Raw genomic sequence first — 14,224 nt, 5'->3', positions numbered from 1 at the left:
CAAAAGTGAGTTTAGTAGACTCAATCGTCAAATCTAAAGCTCCTTCAGATAAAACTTCTCTCAAGTCTTTTCTTGGTATATGTAAATTTTACTCTCGTTTTGTGCCAGATTTTGCGAGCAAATTGAGACCTCTCTCATGTATGCTAAAGAGAGGTGTGGTGTTTGAATGGAATAAAGAGTGCCAAGTTGTGTTTGAGTGGGTTAAACAACAGTTAACATCTCCTAAAGTTCTCAGACATTATGATCCATCTCTTTTGTGTACTCTTACGGTGGATGCTAGCAATGTAGGGTTGGGTGCAGTTTTGACTCAAAAGAAAAATGGAGAAGTTAGAACAATTGGTTATGCATCCAGGGTATTGTCTGCCTCAGAAATTAAATATTCGGTCATTGAAAAAGAATTACTAGCATGCTGGTGGGCTGTTATGAAATTTAGAAATTTCATTTGGGGCCGGAGGTTCTGTCTCCAAACCGATCATAAACCCCTAATTTTTATTCTTAGTGGCAAAAATGTGAGGGCTTCCACACCTAGAATATCAAGACTTTCTTCAAAACTTCTTCAATTTGATTTTTCAGCGGAATACATCCCTGGTTCAAAGAATGGGTGTGCAGATTTTTTATCCCGTTCTTCTGATATAATTGAAATTGAGACAGATCTTAAGGAAGAAGATAAAGAAGATTTTATTGTTGCAGCTGTAGATGTTGCACTGCAGGAAATATTTGCAGCCATCCATTGAGATACAGCCCTCATACCCTCTGAGAAGGACTGTTGGACTGCCGTGGTCAATGTCTGGAAAGGGAAGAGAAGCTGAGTGTCATCAGCATATGACACAGGGATGAATCCATGAGATCTCATAAGGTCCGCCAGGGGGTCCACGTATATGCTGAAAAGTGTAGGGTTCAAGCATGAACCCTGTGGCACCCCCTTGGGGAGCTCCACAGATGCAGAACGGAAGGAGCCCATACTAACACTCTGTGTGCGGCCAGACAAAAATCTCCTCATCCAGGACATCGCCGTGTCTCCAATCCCCACCTCCTTCAGGCGACTGAGCAAGATGTCATGCGATATCATGTCAAATGCTGCGGACAGGTCCAACAGCACCAGAATCATAGACTTCTCCTTATCCTGCGCCATTCTGATGGTATCGGTAACAGAAAGGAGCGCTGATTCTGTGCTAAAGTTGGGCCTGAATCCAGAATTGGAATAATCCAAGCCACCAGTTAGTTCAATAAAGTTCGACAGATGAGTGTTAACGTGTTTTTCTGTTATCTTGCTCAGGTGCGGGAGGAGAGATATGGGTCGGAGGTTTGATAAATCAGTCCAAGCAATGGTGGAGTTTTTACGAATGGGTCTCACCAGAGCCTTCTTCCACTCCCGTGGTACCTAGCACTCCGAAAGAGAGAGGTTAACCAAGGACTGGACCAAAGGGCCGAGTGACTTGCCCAAGGATGGAACAACTCTGGCAGGAATAAGCTCTGAGGGGGATCCTGTCTTAATTTGGCCAAGTAATGTAGACTAGCTGCCGGAAATGCCATAAGCGAGATGGAAAGAGTGGCCTTAGAGCTCTGCGGTGACACAAAGGGGCAGCGCATAGGAGTGTTTGTCTTGATGATTTTATCATAGACCATTTCTATTTTATTAGTAAAAAATAGAGAGATGTCATCACATAGTTGTTGTGAGGACAAGTCAAGACTCTCACAGTTTACACACTAATAAAGAGATGCCCAGTCAAATCTGAAAGGAACTGGAAACAACTGATATGCTGCAAAGATGTGGAAGACCGATTCTAATCGTTTGCCCACCACCTGGCTAGATTCAAGAGTCCATCGGCCCACCCTTGCTGGCGGAACATCGTCATCTGGAGTTCAAGGAGATTCGGGTCTAGGACCACAGCCCTGAGCCAACTTGCCCCGCTGGGTGCCTGACCTCATGCTCCTAAATGACTCATGCCAAGGTGAATGTTCAAACCGTATGTGCTCTATTGTGGTGCAGTGCTTAAGTGTGTGAAGATTTAAAAATGACTACTTGGACAAAAAATATGTTTATTAAGAATTATCCAAGTGCCATGCTTAAAATAACCTGATAGTATGGAAAATATTAACTATCTCCTGGCTATAAACTAGTTTATAGCCAGGAGATAGTTAATATTTTCCATGAGGTCAGGTACCCAGCGGGGCAAGTTGGCTCAGGGCTGTGGTCCTAGACCCACATCTTTGCAGCATATCAGTTGTTTCGAGTTCCTTTCAGATTTGACTGGGCATCTCTTTATTAGTGTGTAAACTGTGATTGGGGAGGGGAGGTGTTTTTAGTCTTTAATCAATTCCCCTTAGACCCTTATCTACACAATATTCAAGACTCTCACAGGTCATTGGTTTGGTAAAGGATTGTAAGATCTGGTACAACACCTTGGAGGAGTTGCCCGCCTCGGTTAGTTGTGCGGCAATATGGTTTTTTCGTGCCAGTCTGATATTTTTATGGTATATTGACAAGGCGGTAAGGTAGCCATTTTTGTCCAGGTCTTTTGTAGCTTTCTACAAGCCTGTTTGTACGAACGCAGTTGATCAGTGTACCAAGCCTCTTGACAAAGTGCGGGACGCTGCCTACATAATTTCATGGGAGCTAAAGAATCAACCATGGTGGAGATGGCAAGATTATACTTGGATAGGGCCAGCTCGATGTTATCAGATACTGTGATATTCGGCTCAACTAATGCCTCCTGGAAAGCATCTGATGACACTTTGTACCATTGTCTGTGCAAGAAAGGTGGAGTTGGGGACCGTTTACTGGGTTTGTCCATGCCACGTATGGAAAATTCCATAACAAAATGGCCTTGCCCCCCTTCTGTAGCTTCTTATGGCCCCAGGGACCTCATCCCCTGGGCCGTTTTTAAATTATTTTTCTTATTTTTTTGCGGAGGGGGACTGCGTGGCCCCCCTCCCGGGCCACTACTAGCCCTGGGGAACCCATCCCCAGGGCTGGCCCTCCTCATTGGGGGCTGTGGGGGAGTCCCCAATCCCCCACGGTCCCAGCCGGCTCCCCGCATCCTGCGGTAGCCGGCATTGCTTTTCTACATGCTTCTCCCCATGTAGAAAAGCAATCAGCTTTGGTTTTTGGAAGAGAGAGCAGGTTTCCTGCTCTCTTTTCCAAAAACCAAAGCAGTTTGCTATGGTAGGGCGGAGCCTCACGGCTCCCGCCCTATCATAGCATACAGTGTCCCGGGGGTAGGCACCCTGGGACACTGCAGGAGCCGGCCCTAGCGGGTGGTAGTCCCCAGGGCCACCAGAAGGCTACAGTAGGGGGGCCGCGTGGTCCCCCTCCCAACATTTAAAAGGCCAGGGGGGTGGTGGTCCCTGGGGCTGGGGGGTCCGTCACGGACCCCCAATTTAAAAATGTAGTGCTCCGGGGAGGTGGCGGTCCCTGGGGCTTGTGGGGGGACTTGAGCCCCACCACAAAAAGCCCCCCCACAATGGGCCCCCTATTATTATAAAATAAAGGAAGCCCCCGGGGTGGCGGTCCCCAGGCCCCTCTGGGCCCTCCATTATAAAAAAGCACATTGCCCCCGGGACTTGGCCCCCCCCCGGGGCAAAATAGAAAAAAACAGACTTTGTTTTTTTTTTTTTCTGCGGGATACCCATATCCTACGCGCATCCCACGATTTAAAAAAAAATATTTTGGGGCCTTGGGAGTCCTTGTGAGACCCCCTCTGAAGGCCTAGGGGGTCAGGGTGTTTCTACCCTGCCCCTTTGCGCCTTTTGCGCACTTGTTTTTCAGTTTTCTTGCGCCTCTGTTCTACCGAGACACAAGATGGCTGCCAACACTTCCTGGTTTGGAGTGTTGACAGACAGTTGACAGCCAATTAGAATGCAGCTCATGCTCGTAAGGGTACGCGCATAATCCTCGGAGGATACACATACCCTACTTCGTCCATAGATATATCTATGATTTTACTTTTGATTTTCCCAGGAACTACTGAACGGATTTACACCATTTAACAAAAAGTGTAATCTGCGAACCAAACTCTACCTTTTTGCCAAATTTGGTGTAATTCTGTTCAGCAGTTCAGGCTGTAGCCGTGTTTAAAGGTCCCTATCGAAAATTAAATGGGGAAAACACGTTTTGGGACCCCCCTTTTTTCTCGGCCTCCGCTTGACAAATCCCCCCAAAACTTTCAGAATAGGAGCGGAGCGCCCGATCTTGGAGAATTTCACGAAGATTCGTCGACTGGCGCTAAAGTTATTCCAAGTAGAATGTTGCGGATTTCCTATGGAAACTAGATCCTAACTATAACTACCTACTGTCGAGTTATATATGTATATGTATACTATATATACTATATATAATATATATATACTATATATATTATATATATTACCTACTGGCGGTCGCCAGAAGGTAGTTATAGTTAGGACCTAGTTTCCATAGGGAATCCGCAACATTCTATTGGGAATAACTTTGGCGCCGGTTGATGAATCTTCGTGAATTTCTCAAAGAAGATGGCCCCCTCCGCTCCTTCCCTGAAAGTTTTGGGGGGATTCGTCAAGTGGGGGCTGAGAAAAAAGGGGGTCCCAAAAATTGTTTTCTCCATGTTATTTTCCATAGGACGATTAGACACAGCTACAGCCCAAACGGCTGAACGGAATTACAAGAAATTTGGCAGTCTGATTCGCAGATCACGCTTTTTCTTAAATGATGTAAATCCCTCCAGTAGTTCCTGAGAAAATCAAAAGAAAATATATATATATATCTATAAGCGCGCACCGTACGCGTACAGGTCCACGTACCATACGCGTACCGTACGCATACGTGCGCGTACGTACGCGTACTTTCCCATGCACGAGCTGCATACTGATTGGCTGCACTTTGAGATGTCATCAGTGATGACATGAGTGATGTCACTGACCATGTCATGAGTGATGTACTTTGTGACATCATCAGCAGTGCATTGTGGCCGCGCGAGTTATAGTTAGCTGAACTAACTATAACGGGAGGATTTCAAAGGCTTTGTATGAGTAAAATGACCGGCTAACTATAACTGGTGTGAAACTTATGTTTTTTTCAGTGAATATATATATATATATATATATATATATATATATATATATATATATATATATATATATATATATATATATATATATATATATATATACGCACATACATTAAGGGGAAGATTGCACTATACATCATGCATCATACCATGTGGCAGTTTAATGATTTAATAATTACTTTGGTAGCCAACACACTCAGAGTCATGTCAGAGAAGAGATCACTCTAATATGCTTATGTGTCTAAATGGATACCATACCCAGTATACATCACATAGATATATAGTATACCTTCTTGGAACAAACCTAATCTGAATGGATGTAATGCCCCAATCGGACAAGCTAGAATGGACGTGTATTAGCGTGTTAATGGTCAGACGTTGGTAATCGCATTAGATTACCGACGTACCCCAAGTTCTGCCAGTCCGGAATTAACACTTCCGGACTGGCAGAACCAGAGTTGGACGGCAGTCAAATGTGAGTACTGACGAGTGACCATCTGCACGCTAATATGCATCTGTTATTGCCGGTCCAATTTTGGCATTTCATGCCTTCGGATTAGGTTTGTCCTAAGAAGGTATACTATATATCCATGTGATGTATACAGGGTATGGTATCAATTTATGCACCAATTTATGCACATAAGTGCAACAGCCCTTGATGAGCAGGAAAGGATTACTGGTCCTGGCAAAATGCAATGATTATTTTTTTCAATAATGGGCATGAATCATGTTGACCCTTGACTTACATTAATTTTAGCAGGTGTGGACCATTTTATCCACCTCTTGCTTACCCTCATTTTAATCATGACAAAGTAATCCAGTGATTAAAGTTAACCTTTGGACTCCTTTAGTTATTTTTAGTACACATTCCTCCTCCAGTCTATTCACATCCAGGCACCCAACACACCTCACTCTTCGCATCGGCAAAAAGTGAAGAACTCCGTCAAAGAGCCTCCTTGAGGGGCCCATTGGGCATTGCAGCACCGGCCTAAGGAGAAGCTGCCTGATGATGAAACATGACACCCTTTGGGGTGTGTAAGGGCCCTTGCTCCTAAAAGGAGCACACCACTAGATCTGACCCTTGGCAAACGTAAAACTGCACACAGGAACTGCATACCTCTTGTTTTCAAAGTACACCTGAGGGCAACTCCAATTTTGCTTACCAAAGTATAGCTCAGAAAATTTAGTTTCAAACTCAGATTGGGTGTAAGCACCAAATTGAACTAGATATGAAGCACAGAGCACAAACAAATAGTAATAGAGGATTCCCAGAGTCTGCATCCGGATGCAGTTCCAGAATATCATTGTCTACCCTACCTGAATTGAAACCAACGTTCACACATTTAAAAGAAAATTCTGGTATAAAATGGGTAGAAGGTGCATCTATTCTATTTAGTTCTCAGTATTCAATGTTGTTGCAGACTTTCGCAAATGCCCCTTTGTGAGGAAGAATTGTTAAGGTCATTGGCTGGAACATGATAGTGATGCATTGGATCAAAATGCAAATAGCCAGCAATTGCTGCTGTAAGCACAGTAACGAAACTGTGTGTCCAATCTAGACTTATATTTGCTTTTCTGGGTGGGAGCAATCCCTGTTAACTCGGATATCTCCCTTCTGAGTAAGAATACCGCAGAAATGTGGTTGTATGTTTCCAAAAATAAATGCGTCAATAACATCAATCCATAATCTTCTTAGTCATCCTTCCAGCAATTCCTTCACACTCAATACAAATGTAAGATGAATGACTGGCCATGAGGGCTGGCTTTCATGATATAGTGAACATTGTAGGGGGACACTTCTATTTACCAATATGTGCTTGGGGAAGCAGCATCAGAGCTGGATATGAGAGGGATCCTTTGGGATCCTTCATCCGGCAGCTGATATTGAGTTTCATCTGTGATCCTGGCAATCCTCAGTGAAATGTACTAATTTTGTTCCAGTGCACTTCATTGACATGTGACAAAGTCAGCAACCCCCGCACTGTTCCTGCCTTATATTCAGAGCAGCAAAGTGCAAGAGGTGAGAAAGGTCTCTTACTCTCAGTTCCAGCTGGGCCCAACATGAATCCTTCCTTATAAGACCCATCAACATTTCTTTAGTTTGAGGCTCATTCTTACTGGGGTTATCTGGAACTTTATTTCTTTGATCTCAATGCCATTGTGGAAAAATTGCATTCAGCTTGCCACTTCACTAGTGCATGTGATAAACTACGAATTTAGGCAGGATTTTACAAGCTCCTTATGTGAGATATGCATGAACTGTGTCAGAATCTGTTCGGGTGGACCACTGGGTCTTAAATGTGCAATGATGGCCTGGGGTTCTTCTTACTATGAAACTGCAGGCAGGGATAAATACATGCCTACTGCACTTGACTATTAGGGTAATGAGGGCGAGCCATCCAAGGCATTTCAGGGAGGTCGTTAGGGTACAGACTTAGAAGTTCCACAGTCAGACAATCGGCACAAAAGAAGTATTTTAACCACCAAAACAAAATAATGTACATAATGAAGAATTAGCATTACTGGTATGCACGCCAGGGGTATACAGGGTTAACTGCACTGATAAACAGAGCAACTCAGAATTAAGCACAGGTGTTGGCTCAGTACGACAAAAGTGGAGCAGTTTGCAGGCAATCTGTGACCTAGTGGTCAGTTTCCAAAGAATAACTAGTCAGTTCACGTATGAGGTTGTAGTTTCCTCTCAAAGTCACACCAAAAGATTTTTTTAGTCCAGGATCTCATTGTGTTTGTTTTGTTCAGCCTAAGTTTGCAGGGTATGCCTAGACGTGGGTCTCTTGCTCACTTTATCACTGGATTTAAGCTAGCCTGTCTAAGGAGTGGTTTTACGCCAAAACCGGTCCCAGGATGCTTGTTTCTGTTCCAAGGAATACCTGGCTTAGCAGATCAGGCTGGACTGTTCCAATGAGGGACAGTGTCAAGACTGATTTGCATATGGCTGGGTCCGAACTGGGGTGGCTAAGTGAGCTAAATCACGGTGATGGATTGAACCCAGATCTGTGACCGGGGGTGAGTGTCTGAAAAGATTCAGCGCTCCGTCCATCATCTCCTTGTGTTTGCTTTGTTTGCCCTAAGTTGGCAGGGTATGTCCAGACGTGGGTCCCTTGCTCACTTTGCAACTGTATTCAAGCTAGGCTGGCTGATGAGAGCTGTTACCTCGAAACCGGTCCCAGGATCCTTGTTTCCGGTCCAGGGAAGACCTGGCTTGGTAGTTGGGACTGGATTGCTCCCATGAGGAACAGTGTCAAGAATGATTTGTATATGGCTGGGTCTGAACTAGGGTGGCGAAGTGAGCTAAAGAACGATGATGGATTCAACCTAGATCTGTGACTGGGAGTGAGTGTCTGAAACGTTTCAGCGCTCCGTCCATCATCTCATAGTGTTTACTTTGTCCAGGACTCTCCAGCCTCCTCCATATAAGCTACTTCTGATGAATGATAGCCATCATGAACTACCGACAATCATTACAACTGTTAGTATAGGTACACATCAGATAAGGTCATCAGTTTGTAATTTTCATCCAGGTCACAAACACACATACATCCACCTAGATTTCACCTCTCAAGCTTTTGTACCCTGCCTTGGGTGCACAAATGAAGTATCATTGACAGCACAGATCCTGCTTTATGACCAATTATCAAGGTGGCTTAATTTGATATGTATTGCACTTGTTGCAGACTCTGTAGGATCAGTCACATTACCAGTGCCTATCTGAGCATAGAGCTCTGCTATTGGTTTGGCTGTCAGCAACTTAAGGGGCCTTCACCCTAGCAAGACTACCCCTGGCACTGTGCAGGAAGCAACACCATGAAGGTCCAGAACATCTGAATCATGTAGTAGTCTAAGCTCAATGTCCAGGTTCTACTTACAGTAACTCAGCTTCCAGTAGCTCCTGAGCTATAATTCTGAAACCCCTGGGGTAGCCAATTCATAGTCAAGTTAAGTCAAAATCTCTTTACTGTGTTCATAATATAATTAAACCATAAACTATGACCAGGTTCACTTTAAGACAAATAGCATACAGTAATTTCAGAAAGTGTTAAAAAACTGCTTTGATAAGCTTAAAAACAATCAGTATAAAAGATCCTGTGGTTCATAATTCATATTTTCCAAATGAGTTAGATATTTCCTTATGTTCACTCCCTGTAAAACATAGTTTACTACCACACAACAGACCATTTAATCTTCTAGATTAATCAAATATGTGAGTGCTGTTTTGTATGGGATGAAATTCCTATTTAAAAAATAGAGGTTTTAGAAGTGTCTTCTTGGATCACTATAAAATGTACTAAGTGTGTAGTGGGTTGGATATATGTCACATCACAAGGGTATGGGAACTTCATCCTATTCTATTACTTATTCTTAGAACTCATCTTACACATGACAATGTCACCATCGGTATTGCACATAGCAGAAGTGCAACTTTATGTTAGTGGACCAATAGGCATCACAAGCTGTTTTGGAGCATGCCTGTCCAATTACTAAGGAATAAAAAATGGTATCTTGCAGCTACCGCTCACTATACATTTCACAAGGTCACAGAAAAAATAGAAGAATATTTTGTTGGGTTTAGAAAGCCCTAGGGAAGTTATTTGGTCAGACTTTGTTTTATTACATTTTCCTGGCCTTCGACATCTCCAAAGGAAAGGATGAGAGATGACATGATGCCTAGCAGTTCTTGGAATAAGAAAGGTAAACCAAAAGTGCAGCCTATCCTAACAACCTCTAAGCCTGAGATAACTATTAATGTCCTGAAAGATGATGTTGTGGAAATGTACCTTTTTAGGGGTACAGTGGTGTAGGGTCACCCTCTCGTCCACCGATTCCAAAGACTAACAAAAAGAGATCAGCACTGAAGTTAAAATAAAATAACAAGTTTATTATTCACTCATGAGTGGGACTGCCTACACACAACACTCTCAAGTGCTGCAGGAGGTAGTACACTGAATTCACAGACCATCTTCCTTATATACTCTTTTTCTGAAATGGAAAGAACAAGTTTAGAAATAGCTATCAGCAAACAAGGGCAGACAGATAACTACTTGATCAGAAAATCGGGAGAGGAGCAGGAATGCTTGTGGCAGCAGTAAACAGTCAACAGATAACATCTAAGGCCAGGTACACTGGCAGCTACAAACCCCCAGCACGTACATTGCTTAGCCATTTCAGTAGGTCAACTAAAATAGATGGCACAAGCAGAGTGCAAAGGCAAACATCAGAATACAAAAGAATTACGAAGGATACGAAATGGACACTACAGCCAAAATGGCTGTAGCCAATGCTAAGTAAAATATTACACATCTCCACAATGTAGTGGTTGATAGTTCTCCTACAGCTGCAGCCAATACCGTCACCCCAGAATCTTATTCCAGGACCTTGAGACTCCACCCCTAGGTCCGCTGGCTCTCTAATGAATTATGAAAAGCAGAAAGGAAACACTACAAAAATCTGGAACTGCTGTGAAAACGACACCACCAAGGAAAATATCAAATCCAATCCAATCCAAGCCCTGAGCACATACCATAACAAATTTAAAGCTCACACGCTGCACTTTTATACTACCCAAAGAATTGTGAAGCAAATAATAATGGAAAAGAAATGTTCAAAATTGTGTCCGATTTTATCGACTCTAAAGTAATGCCCCCCCCCCCCCACCCCATTTGAGAGTTACTCAAACATTATGTGTTAGGCTGAGAGTTTTTGTTGAGGATACAATTTCAAAAATTCAGTCTGATCTCTTGAGGCTGAACACTAGTGAGTCTAGGGAAGTAGTACCTAGTCCAATAAAGTCCTTAGTACAGGGCAAACCGTCACATTTTATCCCCCCAACCGAAGAGGAACTAAAGAGTTGCCGAAGTAAATGCAAGTAAGGCTCTCTTTTGGATTCATTTTCTCTTCATATCTTGAGGCAAATAGTGGCAGTATAAGTCCACTATATCTAAAACTCTTTATTGCCTCACTGCAATTAGGGACCGTTACTAACCCTGAAAATAGGCAAATGTCATCCTCTCCTTAAAAAGCCCAATGCTGATCTAAATCCCCTGTCCAGCTTTAGGCCCTTCTCCCTTCTCCCAAGGGTCTCAAAGTTGCTTGAAAAGATTGTTAATACCGAACTGTCTGAATTCTTGGACACTTTCAATCTTCTGCACCCATCACAATCAGGTTTCAGGGTCCATCATAGCATTGAACAGACCTTATGGAAATAACTGAGTCCATTAAATTAAATCTTGATTCTGGCCTCAGTGCAACCCTAATTTTGTTACACGTGTCAGCAGCATCTCACATGAGATCGGGCTTGATTCCTTTTTTGGTCTTGGAGAACAAGCCTTGTGGCTTAAGTTATTCTACTCAGAGGTGAAGGCTCCTAAGTGTGAGGTACCACAGGTTCAGCTCTGAGCCCTATACTTTTTAATATTATTTTGGATTCCAAGCTGTCTCATATGCGGATGATACCCAGCTTTTGCTGACCAATGAACATATGTCCCTGTAGCGGGGAGGGTAGAAAGGGGCAGGAGGCGAGTTTTAGTTTGTGATGGTTTTAATTGTTGGTACAGGATATCAGTACAAGTTTTTCTACTATGAGTCCTTCTCGGGGATCTGCTTCGCTCGGGTCGTTGTTTTCTCTGAGTTCCCTCCTCCTTCCTCCGAATGGGACTCTGTTACGTCTCCACCTGGTCCGTCTCCGTGTTTGTGGTTTACCCCGCCTCGGAAGAAGACACAAGAGAGGGCGTATCAATTCTGTGTACTCTCCCGACACAGTCGGATGGGGAAGGGAGTGAGTGGACACCAACGGTGAATATTTACAACAAATGTCGGGGCGGGGGAGGGAGTGCAGGAGGGGTTCTCCGGGGAACGAAGGGAAATGGGAATCAGGTTACTCTACGGTCCCTCCTCTTCTCCTAACCCAGCCCGTGATACGATTACATACCTCGGTGAGCCACACGCCTCCATGTCGCGTGCGGCTGGGCGACTCATGTTGCCGTTGGCCTCCAGGCTCCCGTACTGTCAACGGGTCTCTCTGTGCCTCCTCCTCTCCCTCAGTAGATGTAAAACCGGGTTCTCTTCTCTCCTCTCTTGCTTCGTTCCTCTCGCTCCCAATCGCTTCTCTCCACTCGCCGTCTTCTCCTCCAGTGTACAAGCACACCTGACTGCCTTCACCTGCCGTATTTAAGGCGTGTCTTGGCTCCTCCTCTTCACCACTCCGGATCCAGTTAAAGGGCCAGTCGTCTTCTTCCTCATCATCGCAGCTGTAACGTTCTTCGGGCACTGACCAGACCTGTGGTTGTGAAGGCTGAAATGACAGGAGGGGGGTCACATGGTGAATACCCACACTGGGTGGTAGCGGACTTCGAGGCAACCAGCGGCACGCCGCCCCCGTCACATACCATCCCCCCTGGACTCTTCCGTTTGGGAAGAGGATGTCTTGACAGGTAGTCCGCCCCCGTATTGTCCACACCCCTGAGATGGCAAACCGTGAAAGCAAAAGGTTGAAGAGTCAAGAACCACCTCATTACTCTCGCGTTGTTAGATTTGTTGCGGGCCAACCAAGGGGCATGATCAGTATATAGGGTAAACGGGTGGCCCTCAAGGTAGTACGCTAGCTTTTCCACCGCCCATTTTATGGCCAGGCACTCTTTCTCAACAGTGGGATACTTCAGTTCTCTGGGGAACAGTTTCCTACTGACGTAAAAGATGGGGTGATCTATCCCGTCCTCCTCCACCTGTGACAGTACGGCTCCGATCCCATACTCCGAAGCGTCCGTATGGAGGGAGAAGGGACGTGAAAAATCAGGGGATGACAAAATGGGGGTAGAAGTGATCAGGCGTTTTAATTCATGAAAAGCGGCCTGCATGACCGTTGTGGGTGAGGCTAACACTGTCTGTTTGATCTGCGTTTTCAGGGTGTCGGTAAGGGGGGAAGCCAATTAGGCAAACTGAGGAATGAATCTCCTATAATACCCGATGAGGCCTAAAAAGGCTCTCATCTCTTTCTTTGTGCTGGGGAATGGTGTGTCTGCTATGGCCCGCACCTTTTCGATCTGGGGCTCAATCAAGCTGTGTCCCAAGACGTACCCCAGGTACTTCACTTTTTGGTAGGCCAGACACGATTTCTTGGCGTTTATCTTCAGGCCTGCTTCCTCCTGGGTTGCGAAGACTTTCTGCAGATAGATCAGGTGGGTTGTCCAATCTGGGCTGAAGACGACGATATCGTCGAGATAGGCTGACGTAAAGGAGTTTAGGTTTTTTAGTACCGGATTCATTAGTCACTGAAACGTGGCTGGGGCCCCGTGAAGCCCGAAAGGTAAAACGGTGAACTTGTAGTGGCCGTCATCTGTGGAGAAAGCAGTCTTCTGGCGGTCTTCTTCCCTAAGGGGTACTTGTCAGTACCCCTTAGTTAGATCTATAGTGGATGTGTACTTCGAATCCCCTAATTTCTTGATCAGTTCATCAATTCTGGGGATTGGGTATGCATCGAACGAGGAGATCTCATTGAGGGCACGGAAATCCATGCAGAATCTCTGTGTTCCGTCTGGTTTGGGGATCATCACTATAGGGCTAGACCAATTGCTCATGGAGGGCCTTATTACTCTGAGTTCTAGCATGTCCCAAACCTCCTGTCTTATATCCCTTCTCCTAGACTTGGGAATCCTGTAGGTCTTATTTTGACTATCTTTCCAGTAGGCGTCTGTATTTGATGTTCTGTGAGGCTGGTCCATCCTGGTTTATCTGAGAACACCGAGGCGTGTTTTTGGAGGGTTTCCTGGAGTTCTTGTCTCTCTTTCTCTCTCAGCTCATCATTGATCACCAACTGGTGGATGGTGCTCATATTCTTTGGTACGTCTGGTTTTACTAGGTGGATCAATTTCGGAGGGGGTCCCAACCACTTCTTCAACATGTTTATGTGGTAAACCTGGGTCTTCCAAGGGCTCATTTGAAGTTTAAAACTGGTATTCCTGATGGTGGTGACGACGCGATAGGGGCCCCCCCACTCTACTTTGAACTTCTGGGTGGAGGAAGGCAGTAGCACCAAGGCCCAATCATCTTTATCCAACAGTCTCCACTTCTTCCCTTTGTCGTATAGGGCTTTTTGCTTCTTTCGGTTCCTCTCTAGGTTTGTATAGTCCAAGTCTCGTAATTTTCCCAGCTTGGATTTCAGATTC

The 14,224-nt window shown here is 44.7% G+C and overlaps 1 long non-coding RNA gene across 1 annotated transcript in view; it reads left to right on the top strand.

Annotated features, from left to right (window-relative positions):
- LOC147728304 (uncharacterized) overlaps positions 1-14,224 on the top strand; it is a 573,046-nt gene that overhangs the window by 133,093 nt on the left and 425,729 nt on the right. The gene's annotated exons all lie outside the window — the stretch shown is intronic.

The sequence above is a fragment of the Lissotriton vulgaris genome, chromosome 3_1 (genome assembly GCF_964263255.1).
Source record: "Lissotriton vulgaris chromosome 3_1, aLisVul1.2, whole genome shotgun sequence".
In the NCBI taxonomy this organism is placed as follows: Eukaryota; Metazoa; Chordata; class Amphibia; order Caudata; family Salamandridae; genus Lissotriton; species Lissotriton vulgaris.
The sequence above is the reverse complement of the archived record's forward strand: the minus strand, read 5'-3'. Positions and strand labels throughout refer to the sequence as shown.